General features: G+C 38.6%; 1 pseudogene; it reads left to right on the top strand.

The window, feature by feature from the left end:
- The first annotated feature begins 16,786 nt into the window (after positions 1-16,786).
- Positions 16,787-16,886, top strand: LOC122124823 (annotated as a pseudogene).
- Positions 16,887-22,568: the final 5,682 nt, after the last annotated feature.

The raw sequence follows: 22,568 nt of genomic DNA, 5'->3' as shown, positions 1-22,568 counted from the left end.
TCCTGTTTTGGCCAGGTCTATTTGTATTTTTAAAAGCTTCTTGTATCTTAATAGGTCTTTCTTTTTGCATTTTGGGGAAGTTCTATGCTAGGATCCTGTTAACCAAATTTCCTAGACCATTAACTTCTATTTCTAGGTGCTCCTCTACACCCATTATCCTCAGATTAGGCCTTCTGATGGTGTCTTCCATGTGTTGAATAGATCTAGCATATTTCTTGGATTTTTCTTGAATGGTTGTATGTTCTTTCTCTATAATATCTACGCTGTCTTCACTCCCCGAGATTCAATCTACTATCAAGACTTTCAACTTTGTTATTTATTTCTTTTCCTTCTAGTTGGTTGGCTTTGATGGCTTCCAATTCTTTGTTGGAGGTTTGTTTTAGATCTTGTATTAACTTCTTTACTTCCTTAATTTAGTGTTCAGAGTTTATTCTCGTCTCTTAATTGATTGGTTATGGTTTCCTTGGACTATCATTCCTTCTGTTGGGTTCCAGTTAGCATTCCCTTTGTGGACTTCCTGACTTCTTTCAGCTCTCTATTTATGGATTCCATGGATGCCTTTAGTGATCTTTGTGTATTCTCATCCCGTTCTCTCAATTTCTGTATCACTCGTTGATTAGCTTCGTTATGTTCACTCAATTCCTATAGTACTTTTTGAGTGTTCTCAGCCTCCTAACACCATTCATGACTTTCTCTTTGTCTCTTCTATGCCAGCTCCCACAATTCATGTCTATCTCTTTGACTGATAGCCTGCTCACACCATTGTTTTATTTCTCTTTGAGTGTTCTCAAGCTGCTCATACAATTCCTGTATCAATCTTTGAGTAGCTTCCTCAGGCTCATGATATTCCTGTATTGACCTTTGGTATGTCTTCTCTCACTCTCTCCCTATCACGCTCACACAAAGTCTTTGCAGGTTTTCAATCTTTTCATTTACCATGATTACCAGTAGTGTTTGTAGAGCTTTTTGGAAACTCTCCTCTGGATTATTCATTTCCTGTTCTGTCCCCTGATTACCATGAGTGGGAGTTGAGATACCCAGACTTACCATTTTTCTTGGGTTTTTCAGGTTTGTTCTGCCCATTTGGGTTGAATGTAACACCAGTTTTGCGCTAGAACACTATCTTAAGGCAAGCATCAACCAAAGTCTGCAGTTGCACAGTAAAAAGTCTGCAGATACAATCTAGTTCAACAGATATATCTATTCAACATCAAACAACTATGTATTAGTGTGCTGCGAACTGCAAAGAAGTATTTGGCAAAGCAGACATTATTAGGTTAAGGGAGATATGTGGGTAAAAATAGGAATAGAGGGATGTGGAAATGTAGAGGGAGAGTTAACCTGAATAAATCCTAATATCAAAGTGGGCAATACGTTGGATAGAATGATAGTAGAGAGAGAGAAAAAAGAGAAAAAAAGGGGCAAGAAAAAATAGAAACAAAAATTAAAAATTAAAAGTGAAACACTTATAAATTATGCAAATTAACAATGTAATATTCAGAGAAGAATGGGGATAGGATAAGAGAAGAGGAGGGATAGAATGAGATGTGAAAATCTTAAAAATAAAAATGTTTAAAATATTATATAGGTATATAGAGGTAATACTGCTATTAAGGAACTTAAGTCTAAGAGGTATTGAACTGAGTAATAAATTTCTGGATTAAGTGTGTACAAAATGGGGGATAAGGTCTAATAATCGACTATGGGTATATCTGAGGGTGAGCAGAACAGCAATTAAGTCACACAAAGAAGAACGAAAGAGAAGAAAAAGTGAAAGAATGAGAAACAAAGAAAGAAAGAAAGAAGGAAAGAAAGAAAGAAGGAAAGAAAGAAAGAAAAAGAAAGAAAGAAAAGGATCAAAAGTCTGTAGAGCTAAACAAAAAAATGAATAAAAAGCAAAAAAAGAAAAAAATCACACACACACATATACCCTTAAAATGAAAAGTATAAGAGGAAGAAAAAAAGAGTTAATAAAAAAAATTTTTAAAGATAAAAATTAAAAAGTTTACAAAGTTTAAAAAAATTATAAAATGTACAAGAAAAGAATTCTTTGATATTTTTGGGGTGGATGGGTAGATCCTATATCTCCCTTGTGTCTGTAACTGTCTCTTGTTGAGTCTCTGGTCTGCTTGTGGTGTTTGATTTTCCTGTGGCTTGGTTGGTTTCTTAAGTCAGTTTGTTTGAGCAGGCAGAAAATTGCTCTGCTTTACCCAGAATTTTGTGATCCTCCTCCCAGGCTAGTTCAACGAGAAAGAGATCTGCTTTGAGTTTCACAAAAGAGGGAGATGGTTATTTCTTCTAGTTTGGAGATGCTGTGATGAGGCTAGTTTCTGGTGGGGTGTAGGACTTTTAGAAAACAGTAGCTTTTCCCTGAGGGGCTAGCTTCTGAGACACTGACAGAGCCCAGCTTGGAGCCGTTCTCAGGGTTTATGTTTACTGAATGTCAATTGATTGTCAAGGTTACTATAGGGAGGGGCAGCCTCTGACTCTGTTTACCCAGTGAAGAAAGCCACTCCTGGGGCTGGTGGAGCTTGCTCAGCTGTGCTGGGTGACTTTTCGCTGAGTGTAGCTGAGCTTGAAATGTCAGCATAGGTTCCTGTGACCTGCTAAATGACTCTTGTTTTCTTTCAAAGCCTGAGTTGGAGCTAGCTGCACAGTCAGGCCTTTGTCAGTATCAAAGATGGAGATCTCTGGTATTAGGGTGGGGAGGGGTGGTCTTATTCCTCTGCTCTCTGAGAAGGAGGGAGGATGTCAGGCTTCTACTCATGCCAGAGTCTTGGTTCTTGGGTCATCTCTGGTCTGCAATCTGCAGGATGAAGATGTCTGCTCCTTATCAGTTCTTGCTGGTGTTGAGTAGAATCCACTCACCTGCTGCATTTGGCGTCGTTGTCTTGGACTCTCTGTGTTGCAGGTATGGTGGCTACGGCCGCCGCGTGTGGCTACTGATAAGTGCGCAGATCTGTTTCCTTGCCTGGATTTTCCCTCTTTGGCCTAACTCTCTGTACTGGGATGGCACACTTGGTGTGATTCTCTGGCTTAGGACTGTTCACTGGAGCACTAAAACTGCTTTCTATGCGAGAGCTTGTTTAGCCTCCAGCTTCTCCTCTGCCATCTTCCCGGAACTCCTGTATTTATTTTTATTTTGTCAAGCCCTGAGCTTGAACTTAGATAGTGGCAGTTCTGCCCCAGGTTTGATCACTCTAGGCAGGGGTGCAGCCACTGGACCCACAGCCAAACCTGGGTTCCTGGGTCCATTGGGACCAGCCATTGGGCTGACAGGAAAAAAAATTTAATGCAAAACAGAAAAAACACTAGCAATTTGCAGATGGCTGCCAATTTTACATTTTTTTCTTTGCTAGGTGACCATCCTGGGTCTGAATGACATGGTTGAAAAATGTTGGTAACCTGGCATTGCTGAAAGCTGGCAGGCTACCAGGGAAACCATAGGCCAACACAGCAACATAGACCCTGTGTTTGAAGCCTGGTCCTGACCCCTAAGAGATCCAAAGAGTCTCCTTCATAGTCATAGGAATACCGATGGAAGATTATGAATGGCAAGGTTGAATTAGTTATTTCTGAATACTACTATACAATTAGAGTGATTTTAGGAGGCCAATTGATTTTAATGTATGCTTTTGACACATTCAAAGAATACTATTAATTACATGTATGCTATAGTTTCAGGACAATGGTTGATTTAATTAATAATTCATTAAGGCTGAAAACAATAATATTAATTACATGAAGGCATAATAAATACCCAAGAATTGGCAGCAATGTAGCCTATATAGCTGAATAATGTGTAGACATTTCCGGCACTCTATAATGATCTATATTAAATTGTGTACTACAATCTGCATGTCAATGTGTTTTTATTTTGTCAACTCCTAAATCTCAGGTGATGGAAATGCTAGCCAGCTCAATATGCTCCAGGCTGGCATGCTGACACTTACCCATTAATGAATTGGGCCTTGTAGACTGTGAGTTCAGATGCCAGCACTAACAAATTTGAATCATAGAGTAAGAAGCCCATGGTGATACGTTTTCCTTTTCTGTGAAAGTCCTGAGTGTCAGGTGTGAAGTTTCATACATAGGCAAAACTATATCCTATGTAATAAATGTAATAAATATTTCATGTGTAATAAGTCAATAAATAAGTGGTAAATAAATGAGTAAAGCAAAAAATGAGTAACTACAATAAGTGCAATATGTGGTCAACATACGGGGCTCAATCTCAGGGCCTAAGAACTGCCTGGCAGCTGAATTGGCTAGAGGCTGCTGTGCTGACAGTCACCCATTCACGAACTGATCCTTCTAGGCCCTGAGTTTAGATCCCAGAACTGCCAAACATGTAATTGTGGAATGAGAAGCCGAGCGTGAAACATGTTTTCTTTTTCTTTGAAAGTGCTCGGTGACAGGTAGGGTGTATAATTCAGATGCAAATCTATATGCTATGTAATAGGATGTAATAATGTAAAAAATGTCATAAGTAGAAGAATTGTCATTACAATAAATGAAAAACAGATTGAATTAGTAGGGAATCATTCTAGGATGAAATTAGACACAAAAATTATAGGACGTGGATTAAGTTTAATATTTTATTAAGCATTAACAGAATAAAAATTTCATGGAAACATAAATATCTAATAATTAGTAGCAATACATGATGCATAATTTAATAATATATAGGTATCTGTCTCATTCTATAAAGTACATAATTAGATGTAGGTATGTACATCCATATGTGATAAACAATAACAGGATATTGAGTAATTTTAATTAATGCTTTATTAATTGTTAACTGGGACACATCATTAAATGGAGACATAATTTAATACCTAATAATTGGTAGTAATACTATCTATAATTTAATAATATCCAGACATCTCTCTTTTTGTGTATATAATTTTTATATACAACAATCTCTGTCTATTTATATCTCATTCACTCCTGTGGCTCAATGGTTGAATGCTCACCTAGGAAGCACGAAGCACTGGGTTTGATTCCTCAGTACCACATAAATAGAAAACCCAGAAGTTCTGCTGTGTTTCATTCAATTGTGTGCTAGCCTTGAGCACAAACCCTTAGGAACAGGGTCAAAGCCCATACTCAAGCTCCAGGACTGCCGCCAAAAAAGTAGAATGTTCTAACTGCAACTATAGAAGGGCAAGAAGGACAGGACTTCAAAGACCTCATCACAAGGCAATCTAGGAGTCTGGTGCTGACAGCTGCCACCTAACCTGACTTAGCCAGATGTAAACTGCTGCAACCCAGATCCATGGGTTATCCCCGTCATCCTGGTTACCCTGGCTTATCCCCACATCCTGGGTGCTCAGGGGCTTTAAAACATGGCAGGAAGTCTGCTAGAATCTTTGAAATATGGCTTGAAGTGGTAGAGCTCTAGCCTTGAGCAAATGTTATTAGAATAGTATCCTCATGTTTAGAGTTCAAGCCCCATGGCTAACCCTCCCCGCCCCCCAAAAAATAAAAACACCACACTAAACCATTAGATGTGAACTTGTGTGGTTTGTGGAATGTTCCTCAAAAAATGGTGATACTGATGAAAAGCACCCTAATTCTAATGAAAACTTGTGGAATAGAGCTAGGTGCCGAGTCCATCACAGGGTGCAGTTTGCTGCATCCTGCATTGGGTGCTGTGTGCTGAGTCTTTCAAAGGATGCTGTGTGCTGAGTCATGCAAAGAGTGCAATGTGCTGTGTCCTTCACAGGGTGCATTCTTTCTTTGGGTCCTTGTAACATCTCCACAACTGAGATGATTATGCAGACAAGAATATGGAGGCTCATTTATGTCCCCATGGCAGGGACAAAGATGTATTACTGAGGACTAGTAAGTTGTCTCCTGCAGACAATTGTTTTGTTTTGTTTTTTCTCATTCATGAACCTTGAACTCAGGGTCTAGGTGCTGGCCCTTACCTCTTGGGCTTATAACTAGCACTCCAACACGTGGAGACAAGGATCCCCTTGTAGCAGAGGCTACAGCCTAGGGGTCTATAGCTGAGTTCTGTCATCCTGCCTTCTCAGGAAGCTGAGATCTGAGGATCTGGGTTCCAAACTATCCCAGACAAAAAAACCTATTATCTTCAATTATCTCCATAAGCCTATTATTTCCAATTCACCACTAAGAAACCCGAAGTGGAATCTGGGTGCTTGTTGTTCATGTCTGTCATCCTACCTACCCAGGAGGATGAGATCTGAGGATCATGGTTCAAAGCTAGCCTGGGCAGGAAAGACCTTGAGACACTTAGCTCCGATTGACCCCCCAAAAAGCTGAAGTGTTGTTTGGCTCAAGTGGTAGAGCACAAGACTTGAGGAGAAGAGCTCAAGGACAGTACCCAGGTCCAGATTTCAACTCCTACAACAATAAAGAAAAGATAGAAACAAACTAACAAACCTGAAGTAGAGGGCTGGGAATGTGTAGAGTGTAGAGTGTTTTGCATATATGAAACCCTGGGTTTGATTTCTCAGGACCATATCACTAAAAAGAAGCCTGAAGTGTCTCTGTGGCTCAAGTGGGACAGGGGTATCCTTATACAAGAGAAAATAGGTACAGTGCTCAGGACCTGAGTTCAAATTCCAGGAATGGTGTATGTGAATGTGCACACGCGGGCTCACACACACACACACACACACACACACACACACACACTCACAGACTAGAAGTGATGCTGTTAGACAAAATGGTAAAGCACCGGGCTTCTACACTGAGCTCATGGTCAGCACCCCAGCCCTGCTTTCAACCCCAAAACCTAGCCAGCCAGGGCCCAACTAGGAGAGGTCAAATGTTTCAAAACCTGAAGAGCTTTACGAGCCCTAGATGACAGGAAGCTTTGTGATATCAGGTATGTGCTTGGATTTCCCAAGCTTCCAGAAACCTAGGAGAGGCATCATATGCCCATCGTCATCCTCAATGAAACTTTCCATGAGTTTCAGTGCCCTAGTTGTCTGCCAGAAGGACTGCTGAATTATATTGAGCACTGTATCTGAACACGGGAATATAGTCTCACAATGGCAGGATAAGTGCACAGGACTTGGCCTGCCACGGGAGGTGGCACAAATGGCTTCCTGTCAAACCAGAGCACTGGGGAAAGAAATAGATTGGGCTAAAAATAGACCTTTTATCCTGAACTTCAGAGCCCACCCACACTCATTCTCACTATCTGACACAGATGGAGTTGTTTGTTACACTGCTGTACAGAACTTAGGCCTTTTGTCTGCCTGTCCAGACAATGAGAGAGACTTCTTCCAGCAGGCCTGGGATGCAGAGAAACCCTCAGGCTATACTGGAAACAGTGAGGGGAGTCGCAGAACATGCACTGTCATGAAATCAGTCTCTGTTATGAAATCATTTTATTGGATACAAATTTTCTAGATTGGTGCCATTCATCATACCTACTCTGGAGCTTCACCTATAGGAATAATACATACATACACAAAGATATGGAAGTACAGGTTCTTTTTGAGGGGGCAGGTCCTGGTGTTGAACTATGAGCCTAAGTATTGTTCCTGAGATCCTTTTGCTCAAGGGTAGTGCATTAACCTTGAATCAAAATCCCACTTCTGGGTTTTTCTGTGATCTCTTAGAAATAACAGTGTCATAGACATTCCTACGCTGGCTGGATTCAAACTCAGATTCTCTACATCTCAGCCTACTAAGGAGCTGAGATTACAATGAGAAGCCACTGGCACCTTCTTTCTTTTCTTCTTCATTTTTTAATCTGGAAAGCTGACTTCTTAACAGGGTCATACCAGTGTTATGAATTTATAGGTTAACTACCCAATGTCCTTTATAGCTGCTTTCTCTAATAAAGATTTTCTCTCCTCCTCTTACCATCTGTTCATAGGTTTGAAACCAAAAGTGAGAAATGAGTGTCACAGGATTTGGGAGCAAATGTCCACAGGACATGCCAGCTCTGCCAGTTAGCATTGAGCTACAACAATTTACTGTCTCAAGATGGGCGGACCAAAAGCTAGAGCGATCCTTATACTGTCTGCATTGCTTCTTTTGCCTACAAAATGATCTAATAATTAGGAGTGCTGTGTGTCTCCAACCTTAAGTATCTAGAATACACTAGAAGCATCTTCATGCATCACTTTTCTCTAGTGCCTCTTGAGATTTAGACTACAGGTTTGTGTGGAGGGGCTCCTTGGTGAGTCCCTGAGGAAAGCCGCTTGAAACCTTTTTGGGAGATCACCCTTCCAAGTCAGCCTTAGCAGGAAGTCTGTGAGACTCTTATGTCCAATAAACCACCAGAAAACCAGAAGTGGAGCAGTGGCCCAGAAGGTAGGGACCGAGCTTTGAGAGAGAAAGTTGAGCAGGAGAAACAGGCTAGACCAGGCAGGAAAGCCTGGGAGGCACTTATGTCCGATTCACCACCAGATGGCTGGTAGTGGAGCTGTGGCAGTGGTAAAGCCGCAGCCTTGGAAAAAACAGCTGAGGAACGCATCAGACCCTGAGTTTAAGCCATGGGATAGCCTCAAAAAATTTTTCAAAAAGAGAAGGCCACGTTTATGTATCAGTGCCCTACTTATTTATGTGTGTATATTACCTCCCTGAGTTCAAACACACTGTATGCAATGATGCTTCTTTTATTTATTTATTTATTTATTTTTCAGATATAATCCTTGCGCCTACTGCATCATCCTCTTCATATCAGGACCATTGCTTTCTCTTCCAGGGTTCCAGGCCTGTGTCTTTATATGATGCACACTGAAGATCTCAGCAGTCTTTATTAGCATTTTATTATGAGGACAATGCAGGAACAGTCACAAATCAGGCAGGGGAACAGAAAATAGGATTTTTTAGAAGTAACCAGTCTTCAGAAAATTAAACTTGGGGACATAAAATGGTAGCATACTTACGTAAAAACTACCATTAAGAAAAATATGAGGGGTCTGGGAATGTGGATTAGTGAGAGAGTGCTTGCCTAGCATGCAAGAAGCCCTGGGTACGATTCCTCAGAAGCACATACACAGAAAAGGCCAGAATTGGTGTTGTGGCTCAAGTAGTAGAATGCTACAGACAGTGCCCAGGCCTTAAGTTCAACCCAAGACCTGGCAAAGAGATACCTAGGTAGTTAGGTAGATAGATAGATAGGAAGAGAGAAAGAAAGAAAGAAAGAAAGAAAGAAAGAAAGAAAGAAAGAAAGAAAGAAAGAAAGAAAGAAAGAAAGAAAGAAAGAAAGAAAGAAAGAAAGAAGGAAGGAAGGAAGGAAGGAAGGAAGGAAGGAAGGAAGGAAGGAAGGAAGGAAGGAAGGAAGGAAGGAAGGAAGGAAGGAAGGAAGGAAGATGATAGATTAATGTTTGGACGTCAGGAGAAAAGAAGGGAACACTTCCCAGTCAGGAGGCCTTTTGCAGTGTGCCTTCACATAACCCCAGAGCAGGAAGACTGTCTCTTTCCCACTTCTCAGGCAACCAAGGGCCCCAGAGTCAAGAGGGCAGAGCTAGGTTCTAACTCATGTGCTTGGAGACAAAATAGAAACAGTCCTGCCTTTAGTTAGTCTGGGGATTTGCATTAATTATGTGGAGAATGAAGGAAGGAGAATGGACTGGCAGAGACACAAGGGTCTTCAAATCTGATAGATGGAGAGTCAAAAACCCACTCCCTAATACCAGCGAGCAGGGTTTTGTTTACTCTATTCCTCCCCTCTCCCTCACTAAACTGGCTCTCTATTGGTAACCTAACGGAAGCCTGAGGCTCCCTTCACATGAGGGAGGAAGGTTAATTAGTCATTGTTTGAAGAGGCTGAGTAAAGCCTGACCCTGGTGTAACTTTATCAAATGTTGCAGGTTTTCCCCATTGCTGCTTGTGCCTGGAATAAATGAAGTGGTTTTGCAGCTCACTTCCCTGTTGAGTGTGTACATTCTGCCTCCTAATCCTGTAGGCCTGGTCTCTGCACCTAGCCTGGCTTTTGAAACTGTTTTCTGTCCTTCAATTACAGAGTTACACTGGAGTTCTTCCTGCTATCAGAGCTAGGGCTTGGATCCTGAGAACTTCATTTGAATCCAGGACAGGTCAATAATGTTTCTTTCCTTCTTCTATAGCTCGAGAACTCTAAGAACATTTAATGTGCAAGTAAATTCTCATCACCAAGGGAAACACAAGAAGCTCTTGAACATCTGACCTTTCAGAAGTGGAAGTCATTTTGTCATAGATTTCTTCCTTTGGCTGGCTTCACCCTGTGATCCTGAGACCTCAACCTCCTGACCTAGGGTGATGGGCATGAGCTACTTGTGCTCTGCTAGGTTCAGAACTATAATGACATTGACAATACAATTCAACTGCTTATCACAAAGGGCTTGTGGAGCATAATAAGCCTTTTAACCTTGGACTTTTAAGAGCCCTATAGGACACAATATTACAATGCTACAGTCTGAGAGGATGGGCATATGTATGTGCTACACTTGAACCTTGACTCCAATTCTGGTGTACATCAGTGTTCATCTTCCAAAGAATGTTCTCGTAATTAGCAAATAGGAAAAGTATTTTAATTAACCCTCACTTTTTTTCCAGTTGTGAGTCTCGAACTCTAGTCTGGGCACTGACCCTGAGCCCTTCAGCTCAAGGTGAACACTCTACCACTTAATCCAAAATGCTAGATGGGTTCTTTTGGTGGTTCACTGGAGATAAGAATCTAACAGGCTTTCCTTTGGACTGTGGTCTTCAGCTCTCAGCCTCAGGAGAAGCTACTGATCCATTTATGAGCCACTGGCATCTGGCTTATTGTTTTTGACAGTCCTGGGGCTTGATTTTAGGGCCTGGGTACTCTCTCTGAGCTTCTTTTTCTCAAGGCTAGCCACTTGAGCTACTCCACAGCTTCTGGCTTTTTCTGAGTATGTGGCACTGAGGATTCAAACTCTGGTATTCATGCATGCTGAGCAAGCAATTTACCACTAAGCCACATTTCTAGCCCCACCCACACAATTTTATCCCTCACTTGCCTATCCTCAAGAAAAGGCTTCTGAGTATAAATCATCTAAAGAAAACCTGATAGGAAGGTTCCAAAGATAAATAAGACAAAGCTCATACTTGTGAGAGACTTTAATCATGTGAAGACTGTGACAAATGCTTCCATTTAATTATGTATTATGTTTCAACACTTAATAAAATATTAATGAAAATGAGTCAATGTCCTAAATTATTGGGTACAAATACAGTAATCAATAAATAAATGAATCAAAGAAAAATAAAATACAAAATCATTCTTTTTCTGGGGGGGGGGGGTCCGGTTGTGTGGCTTTAACTCTGGGCCTGGGTGCTGTCCCTCAGCTCTTCAGCTCAAGGCTAGCACTCTACCACTTGAGCCACAGCGCCACTTCTGGATTTTTTCTTTTTGCTTATGAGGTGCTAAGGGATCGAACCCAGGGCCTCAGGCATGCAAGGCAAACGCTCTACCACTGATCCACCTTCATCATAATATGAAATTAACATACATATGTAAGTATACATATCATATAATACACATGTATAGAGATATTTTTTCCATTGCAGGGCCTTCATTCAGGCCCTGGGAACTCTAGCCTGAATTTCTTTCCTCATGGACAGTAAGCTTCGCCTTCACCCATGATGCAAAATAGTTACCTGGATGGTGAGCTCAAATCCTAGTAATGGCAAAAATACTGGCCCCAGTTCCAACACACTGACATAATTTTTAATGGAACCAGTTATGTTTATTCAGTTCCATACTGAATATTTTAAGAAGTGTAGAATTTTGTACAGCTATTCAGTCAGAAATCCTTCTCTTACCTCCAAAGTGCTTCTCTGAGAACTACATTGTTTGTCTTTGTTCGTTTTTTATTGTAAAAATATTGTACAAGAGTAAGGTAATGAGTAAATTTCATATTGAGCATTGTTACCTCCTCCTTTGTTTTCCCCATACCATACCTTCCTTCCCATATCCACAACTACCTCCCCCTGCTTAGGTCAGTGAGTTAGTTTTTCGTTTTTGTTTGGCACAAGGTTTGAACTCAAGTAGTAGCAAGTCTTCCCTGACATTGCTACAGATTTACCAAGACCCTGAGTTCAAATACCAGGCTAGGAAATAAAACTAGCTGAAATTCCAAACTAGGGAGCTTTATTTTTTTAATTTAGTTAAATATTTCTTTTTTTTTTTGGCCAACCATGGGGCTTGAACTCAGGTCATGGAAACTCTGCCTCAGCTTGGATCTCCCTAGGCTCGGGTGCAGCCTCCGGAACCATAGCTGATCCTAAGATCCTAGGCCCAGGGGGCTTTCTGGAAGAAAAAAAAACCTGGAAAGCAGAAAAAGTGGCAACCTTCAGGGGGCTGGGGTTTTATTATTTTTTTCTTTGCACAGTGACCATCCTGGGTTTGAATGACATGGCTGCAAAGTAGATATGACCTGCCATTGCTGATGGCTTGTGGGCTATCAGTGAAGCCATAAGACAACCTGTGAACATAGGCCCTGGGTTCAAATCCCAGTCCTGACACCAATGGCAGGATATCACAAGAGACTCATTCCTATGCATGGGAATATCCATTGAATGAGTAGTTCATGCATCCGTCTAGTCTAAAATTGGATGCAATAGTCCTAGAATGTTGATTGAGCTTAACGTATAGTTTATTAAGCATGAAAAGAATATTATTCCTTCAATGGTAGTATAATAAATACCAAAGAGTTGGTAGGAACGCAGTAGGCGTCATTCAATCATAGATAGACGGCGCTGGCACTCTTTAACAATATATATTACTTTATATACCACCGTCTGCCTATCCATGTATCACTGTTTTGGCCAAACCTGGGGGTCGATCTCAGTGCCTGGGAACCACTTGACAGCTTCATTGGCTAGAGGCTGCCATGCTCAAACTCACCCATTCATGAATTGGGCCTGCTAGGCCCTGAGTTCAGATCTTAGCACTGCCAGGCATGATGGAGAACACATCTAAAATCTAGATTCTATGTGCTAGGATGTAAACAATGTAATAAATGGTATAAGTGTCATAAGAGTCAATACAACAAATGGGAAATAAATTAATAAAACAAGAAATAAAATGAATAAACGCACCAAACACAATATGGACTGAACATCTGAACGGAAGTATAAATCCTTTTGTTAAAATGTATATAAGGAGTAACTTTTCCAGGACTGAGGCTTGAATTCAGTCCCCCTAAGAGGAGGGAGTGGCGGGAGATCCTGAGATACTTGGTTCTGGACCTAGGAAGAGTCATGGCATGCGATCAATCTCATCCTTGAATGAGTAGTTTGTGCATGATGCGAGTAGGAAATGATATGCAAGACTCATGTGGTATAAATTATTTGTAAAGAAGAGTGAATGAAGCATGACAATAATCATCACAGACATGAAATTAATGCATCAGAAAAGATCAAAATATAGGTACTCACAGATTGGATTTCATCACAGGTCACCATCAATCCTACTCTATACAAATATGTACTTATTTGCTTTCTACCTTCAACTTATGAATGGATGACTATTATGCTCCCCACTCTCCCCACAAGGGGGCTCAAATTCAGGTTCTGGGAACGATGAGCTCCTTTGTCGCTCACAGGCTGGTGTGCGCATCTGGACCCATTCACCAATTGGGCCTGCTAGGCCCCGAGTTCAGATCCTAGTCCTGCCAAAAGATTCATCTTCACGTCAGAAGCCAATGGTTGCATCTGTTTTCCTTTCCTGTGCAAGTCTTGGGTCTCAGCAAGGATGGAGAATGCATGGGCCACCTTGTGGTCATGGGAATAAGTTGTTATCCATGTCAGCCCAGTTATAACTGTCATCATATACATAAGAAAATACACAATACATCCATGAGTAGCATACAAAATAAACACAATAAGTACACTCAATGCACGATGCAGTCCACACACGGATGTGAATATACATCCCATATTTAAATGATGCATTGAGCACTATTTTGGCCTCCCTGTGGCTCGATCTCAGTTCCTGGGAAGAGCCCATCCCCTTACTGGCTCAAAGTCTGGTGTGATCACGTGGACCGATTGGGCAGTTGGGCCTCCTAGGCCCCGAGTTTGAAGCCCAGCACTGCCAAAAATTCACCCTGATGTGAGAAGCCAGTCATTGCACCTGTTTTCCTGTGCTGTGCAAATTCTGAGTCTCAGCCAGGATGGAGAATATATAGGAAACTGATGTCAGCTTATATTTCCATAATTCATTCATCTGCAATAACAATTTGCAAGACTGGAGATGTGAAGAACTTAGACATGATTTTATTCTCGTTCATTTGGAAGATTAATCTTTAGTCAACAGGAAAGTTTAAAAATGGCTTAGAATTTATTCCTAACTACCTGTTTTTATAAATGGCTTTGTACAATGGTATGTGATTATTTTATTTTACAAAGGATAATTTTTTCTACTACCTATAAGTTTTGGAATGAGAAGAAAACTAAAATTTACTACTTAGAGGAATGTGATAGAAATAGAAGACAGATTTTATGTTTGTCACATTTCTCATCAGTATCCATATTCAAGACTTAAAGTCATATTTATTACTATGTTAGACAGATAGGGAAAATATATAATAAGGCAATACATGATAAGGCAACTATTAGTGACTTTTTAGAATGTACCTTCTTATGTGATGAAATTTACTTTATTAGCTAATATTTGGATTTGGAATATGGGAGGCTGATCTATTTAAAACATTTCTGAAAGGCACCTACTGAACAACACAAATGGTGGGGGGTACTATTTCTACACTTTAATGAATGGTTGAACTTGTTTGGTATTAGTGCTGAGTACGTAAATCAACTCTATTGTAACTTGCTCGCTACACTTGAAAACCTTTTAATGTCACTATCATCTACTTGTCAAGTGTTATTTTGGTGAATATGATTTGAAAAAGTTTATTTGAAAAGGAATATACTTTCAGGAGATTAAATGTAGGTTATCATTGGTTTGAGAATGACAACATTTTTAAACTACAGAACCAAGTTTTACTGAAGTACCAGTGTTTTGAAGCACTAAGGGTCTTCTCAATTAATGTTTTTCTAAATTATATTTGACCTCTAAATCAAGTTTTCCTAGTCTTGGTAGACCAATTATGGATCTATGATTCCAGAAATTATATTTTTGGCTGCACTGAAATCTTTCATTAATCATTAGGAGAGGGGTATTAAAAATAACCTTGTTCATTTGTGATTTTGTTCACTCATATGGGCTGGTCATCTGTAAATTGAAAGTTTGAATTACAGTACTTTCATTCAAATTTTGTGATCTCATCTTTCATTTTAACTTGCCTTGAATTTCACAATTGATTACTGCTAATTCTTGTAAAGAATTGGGGCCCTGAAATATTATAGGAAATGAGAAATTGAGATGAGTCTTCAATTATTTTCTGTTGATATGTTGCATGGGCCTATGTGAGAAGTCATGCCCTTGTTATCTGATGACGCAGATAACTGGGACCTGGTATCCTAGGACCCGTGGGTCCTGCAGAAAAATAATAGCTTTTAGACATCATATCAGCAAAATTTGGGTATAATCAGTAAGAATGCTTCAGAAATATGGAGAAAAACACTTTGCGACCAGCGAGTTAAAACAATAAACAGAGCATCAGAATAAAATCCCTTATATATTAGCAGAAAACAATACTGTTATTTTACCATGTGAATTCAGAAGACCATGAACACTTAGAAGGTATCACAAGTTTATACCGAAGATATTGCATTAATACTTTTTATATTCTAATATATATTCTAAACCTAATTATTTATATTCCAATTTATTTATGGGAATAAATGTCAATATATTTGTCAAATTATCAATTCTAGTAAGATTCACTTTATGAAATTTAAAATCAGCACATATAAATATATAAGTATATATAATATAAAAATTGTTTTGCATTGTTGTGTTGTGTATAGGGAATCAAAGGCAACTCTGTTTTAAAGTATTATTCCATTACCTCTACCTCAGTTTTTGGTAGAGTTAGACTTAAAGCTTTACCATTTGTAGATTTACGGCCTAGAGGCAAGAGGAAACACTGTGATTAAAACATTACCAATTTAAGGCCTAATATCGAGGAGAAATATGTGGACTTCTCCAGGAGCTATGGAAATATTTGGTGATAGAATGTCAGAAGTGTAAGTTCCTGCTTGGTTGGATGATAGACAGGCCAGGACAGTAGGTAATCATGCATATGAACAATTTTTTTCACTTTCTTGGCTTTAGCTACTTTTGAAATGATAAGTATAATTAACAATTATGTTTTGATAAAATACCTTCCATTCTGAACAATTCTGTCTGAACTGTTCTTCTCTCTATGATCCCTTGTAACTAAGATTAGCTTTGTTCCACTAAGACAATCTATGCTGTCAGGGTAAGATATTCTGGTTGGTCTGTTCCTACATGGAAGAAGGGTAAAGGTTTAGGTAGATATTTGTCCCAGCAAGACCTCATTTGGGAAATTTTAAGCTGCAGAAAGTTAGAAGTAGCTCTTAAGCAAGGCTTACTTTGAGTCCATTAGCTCCACAAAGCTAACTCAGTTGATAAATAAGTACTTGAAAAGCCACCACCTTTGGACTTATCTGTAAAGGTTTCAAAGTATGATCAAATTTAAAATGAAAATGACAAAATAGTCATTGACAAAAAAATTGTAAATGTGAGAAATCGAACAAACTATATAAGTTTTTTCCAGTATACACAGATTTTTAGAGAAATGAGATCAATAGCATTTTTAGGAACAATAAGGGTTCCTTGTTACAAAAAGGCAACTATGGATACATGCCTTTATAAAGATTATATCATTACGTACTTAAATTTAGAGTATGCTACATGCTTCAGCAGCAGGTCTACCCAAATTACAACAATACAGAGATTAACATGGCACTTGCACAAGGATGATATGAAAATTTGTGAAGTATTCCATATTTTTCATTCTTCTGATGCAAGAAATGAAAAAAAGTTATTAAAAAGTTGATTACAAAAATACAAGTGTAACATACATGTAATTCATAGAATTAAAGGTTAGTTTGACATCAGTGTATTAAATTTTCACCTTAGAAAGGTAACCTTTACAAAACTTGAAATTAGATAACATTGCCATTTTATCCCAAAGAAATAAAATAAGAACCTAGTAAAAAAAGGAATCTTAAATTCCTTCTATATGGAATGCAATTTGAAAGGTCACATTTATTAATGAATCTATACATGATATAACAATGTAGAATTCAAAGTATTATATCTAGGATGAATGAAATAGATTATGGACATTATACAAACATAGATATACTTTTTTCAGAAATGCACTCGGAACATCTTTAGTTTCTATACTATTCATTACAACAGATAAGTTAAAATTATTTCTGATTAAAAAAATCACAAACTATGCAGGAATCATTATAGATGTATACAAACAACTCTTGAATACATTTTGTTATCAAAGTCATGCAATTCACTTGGAAGAATACCATGGAATACATGAATTTTTATAGTAAGATATTGCTGATGCTTTGTATTGTGAAAAAACAATTTGTAGGGACACAAAAGATGGACTGGCATTTTTGAAATTTAAGAAACTTAACCAAACCATAACGACTTAGGAGAACAATTTGTACAGCCTTTGATAACTTCAAAGAGGTAGTGATACATACTTATCCTTTTGGCAATATCAAATACAGTTTCTTCCAAATTGTTCTCCAGACCTTGTTTGATATAATGGTTCAACAGAAGGAGATACAGAGTATCTTTGCTATTTCTATTCCCGCAGCAAGATGCAAGGGGGTCAAGAGCCCTTTAGTTTGGGGATTGGTATCTGCATCATGATGAAATAATAAAGAAGCCACTCTGGTATTATTCCACATATAAGCACTGTGCAGGGGTGTCCAGCCATTCAGAGTTATTGCATGAATATCGCCTTGAGCTACCAACTCATGGACAATGTCTAAGTTTCCACTCTAGGCTTACCGATGAAGAGGGGTATACTCATCCTCATCCCTAGTATTCATCTGGGTGGCCTTTTTGGAAAGTAGTATCCGCACCATAGAAAGCCGATAAATTTTGGCATCCCAAAGAAGAAATTTGCTTGGATCCTACTCCATTTTTTTCTTGCAATTCACTCACTTTTTCATCTTGTTCCTTGTCTTCATCAGAATTTGAGTGTCAGTGGGAATGAGTTGTCCATGTATTTCCCCAATAGTTCACATTGGTTGAACTAGTCAGAAAAAAACTGGTGAATTTTTTGCATATGTATTTTCACCATGATTTATTTTCTCTTTTTCCATTTTTACTATTCTAAATTATTCTAACTGGAGAGTAGTGAATGGATAGAGAGCAGAGGAAAGATTTTCCTCAATATTCAAAGGCACAGAGTGAAAATGAGGACCAGTGGTGTCTTCATGTGCAGCTTATTCTTGGAATGAGAAAATAGGAAACAATGCCTTCTATGTAAATGATTTGGGAAATACCATGTTATAGTGTAAGAGAACTCACTATTCAACATATGGTCTTTAAGAGCTTTCTAGTAGCTTTCTAATGTTGGTATTCAACATTATAAAAAATGTATAATGCAGTAGTAAAACAGAAGTCCTTTGTATGACTACCTAAATTCTTGTTTTTTAAAGACACTTGTTTTCATATAAAAATAGGCCTATCTATTGTCTGCAGGTGATTTTGATGATTGAAGATGCTTAATGAGAAGTCAAAATGTATTTGTAGTCCTTTGCTGCCAATTAAATTTCACTTTTTCTTCTTGGAGAATATAATGATCAAAGCAATAGTTCAGAATCAGCAAGCAATAGTTCAGAATCATGCTTCAAGCGCAAGTGAATCACCAGTAAGTAATCCTCGATTCCATTTTCCACAAAGTTTTGTCACAGATACATTCTGGCTGCCTTCTCTAGCTGCTTTCCTAGCCTGGACCTGTTCCTTCATTGTACAGGAAAAGTGTGATTCAACTGATTTCAGTCAGATCTGTTAGTAGAATTATCAAGTATTTAGATTCTTTTTTTTTTTTTTAAATTATTTGTGGGGCCTGACCTCTGGGCCTGGGCACTGTCCTTGAGCTCTTCAAATCAAGGCAAGCGTTGTACCACTTGAACCACAGCACCACTTCTGGATTTTTCTGTTTATGTGGTGCTGTTTTGGGAAATGGCAGAGCAGAAAGTGAAATGATGCAATCAAAAATATAAAAGCAAAATAAATTAGGATAATTATGGAGCAATCATGAAAGAGAGAGGAAAAGAGACACAGATGTGCAATGACCTAGCTAGCCACAAAATCCATGCTTCTAATCAATTACAGAGCAAACAATTTTTTATTTTTTAAAAGAGATGGAAATAGAATTTATGTATTTACTTGAAATTAGTAAATACATTTTTAGTCGCCTACATAAAGAGACATAGCTTTGACCAAATTACAGACAAGAATCTTAATCCTTGGGCTGGGAAGGTGGCTCAGTGTAGAGTGCTTGCCTTGCAGCTTACTACAGTGCAGACACTACTTTCCAAAAAGGCCACTCATATGAATACTAGGGATGAGGATGAGTATACCCCTCTTCATCGGGAAGCCTAGAGTGGACACCTAGACCTTGTCCATGAGTTGGTATCTCAAGGCAGATATTCATCCAATAACTGTGAATGTCTGGACACCCCTGAACAGTGCTTATATGTGGAACATATTGCAACAGCACACACACACACACACACACACACACACACACACACACACACACACACATACACACACCCCATTAGATTTCTTCTTAAATATTTTTGTGTATGGTCTTAAGAAGAAATTTACATTACTAACTTGAATTTCTGACAGGACAATATCATCACTGTACATCTTGCTTCTGTGCTTTCAGTTTTAAATTACTATATAAGTATGTGCATTACATAAGTATAGGAAAAAGTAGGAGCCACACGGGTGGCTCAGGTCTTTAATCCTACCTAATCAGAAAGATGAAATCTGATGATTGTGCTTTGAAACCAGACCAAGAAAAAAAAGTCCATTAGATTATTAATTGAAAGCAACCACAGAAGCTTGACATGGAGTTGTATTATAAGCAGTAAAATGCTAGCCTTGAGAAAACTAAAACAAAATAAATAACAAATTCTGAGACAGAGCCAGGCCCTGAGTTCAAGCTCTAGTATTAGCACCAAACTAATGAATGAGTGAATGAACTAAAAATAAATTAAATGGTCACATGTGAAGAGACAGGTAAAATGTAACAACCATGGTGACTGGATTATGTATTATTTTGTAAAAAGGCAAATTATTATTTTTCCTAATCACTAATATTTTACTTGAACTTTTTTGTACAATAAACCCCGAATTTGACATGCATGTATATGTGTGTGTACATGTGCGCACATGTGTATGTATGTGTGTGTGTGTGTGTTTGTGTGTTCGTTTGCAATGTTGCTTGCCAATGAGGACAGAGTGAGGCTGAAAAGAGCTGTGTTGCAATGTTGTTATTTATCAGTGTTCCGTCCTGTCATTTCAGTGGAACCACCCTTTTTTACATTTTATTTGTCAAATAATAACATCATCATAATCAAAGTATTTACAACATTAAGTTAGATAAAAGAGATCACTTTCAGCTCTTTGTATATGTTAGGCAATAAGATACACATATATTTGGGTAGTAAGTTATTGCTGTAAGATGACTGTCAGTACAAAATATGTATTTGACCTCTTAAATTGGTTATACTTTTAAGATATACTCATGGAGTGAGTTTGACTGACTTGACCAAAGAGGTATTACTCTCTGGTTATTCCTGTGAAACTCAAGGTGGATAAACTCTTTCCGGATTTCTGTTGAAAATAACTTTCTTTGTAAGATCATATCTATTCACACTAAGATAATAAATCCCGTATTTTTAAGGTTTGAATATCCCATCATATTGACTGAAAATCAGTATTGTGGATATGTTTGTTAGATACACATTGCAAAAAAAAAAAACATGTGTCACCTCCAGATTGTGGATGCATTTGAAGTTGTATTTTACATACAAAGGTTTCTTCATTAATAGTTCTTTTGTGGGAGTAACTATCACAACTTTAACAATTAAGGCTTTTTGAATATCTTTTCCAATAGAAATAACATTCCAGAGCGAGTCTTGCAATTTCTGAAAACCCGTTGAATATTTTAGTGTTATTTCAGTTCATTGACTACACAGCTAAAGACATTTCTGAAATAAACATTGTTAAAATCTGAAAATGTAAGTGGGGATATAGGTTTTTTTTATGCATCATTTTATGAAAAGACAGTTCTTATGAAACTGAAAGATATAGAATAAAAGAATGGAAGTGAATTGGGTGAGCTAATTATTAGTATAACTTTGTTTTCTATTAGCGTAGTCCTTTGAATGTACATGATGAATTTAAATTATGTCCTTTGTGACACTATGATTCAGTTATTTTTAGAATCTTTGTAGTTATAAGAGTGAATTTGTAGTGTAAATAAATGTCTTTGGAAATGATTAGGATTAATCTTGTGTTTTGTTTCCTACTCCCAAGAAAATGAGTTATTTTCAACTGTTAACAGTTTACAATTGAATCTTCAGCATCAAGAGAAATTTTGAACAAATATAGTAGTATTTATGTCTTTTTTGGGGGAGGAGGGGGTCTGGTAGTGGGGCCTGAACTCTGGGCCTGGGCTCTGTCCCTGAGCTCTTCAGCTCAAGGATAGTGCTCTTCGACTTGAGCCACAGTGCCACTTGCGGCTTTTTTCTTTTTGCTTATGTGGTGCTGAGGAATCAAACCCAGGGCTTCACGCATGCAAGGCAAGCGCTCTACCACTGAGCCACCTTCCCAGCCCTTTATGTCTTTTAAAACCAATTGTATTCACAAGTTGGAGAGGCTTTAATTCATACTTAGGTCTTGGTGTCTATGATTTTTATCCTCTCATTCCTAACATTAATGATTGGTCAGACTGCATTTTTGGGTACATGAAAGGTAAAATATTTATCTAGAGTCAAAGGTGATTTTTGTATGTCTTATTTTAATAGCATTTTAAAGTAGTACCTTTCTCTCAAAATGTTGGGTAGGCTGGGCGCTGGTGGCTCACGCCTGTAATCCTAGCTACTCAGGAGGCTGAGATCTGAGGATCGCGGTTCAAAGCCAGCCCGGGCAGGAAAGACCGTGAGACTCCTATCTCCAATAAACCACCAGAAAACCGGAAGTGGTGCTGTAGCTCAAGTGGTAGAGCGCTCGCCTTGAGCTGAAGAGCTAAGGGACAGCGCCCAGGCCCAGAGTTCAAGCCCCAGGACCGACAAAAAAAAAAAATGTTGGGTATAAAAAGCAATTAAAATCCTTCTAATGGTAAACAACTTAATTGAGCTACAATGTGGAAATGATTGGTCCATAAGACCTGCAGTCTGTTTCCATCAGGAATTGGGGAGGTCATTCTTTCAGTAAGACAGTGTTAAACAAAGATAGGGTCCCCAGGCAGTCAGTGTTGAGTGAAGGGATAGAATATGATTTCTGCTATTTTTACCTAGAAACCAAGAATGTTATACTTTAGCAGTTCTTTTCACCAGGGAGGTATTCATTGATTATGAACTTTGAGTATTCATATTACAGTTCCCTATTTTCTAACAAAGATAAAGTGAAA

This window comes from Dipodomys spectabilis, unplaced genomic scaffold (assembly GCF_019054845.1).
Source record: "Dipodomys spectabilis isolate Male_0828 unplaced genomic scaffold, ASM1905484v1 ptg000248l, whole genome shotgun sequence".
NCBI classification, from domain to species: domain Eukaryota; kingdom Metazoa; phylum Chordata; class Mammalia; order Rodentia; family Heteromyidae; genus Dipodomys; species Dipodomys spectabilis.
Note: the sequence above shows the minus strand (reverse complement) of the source record. Positions and strands in the feature narration are given on the sequence as shown.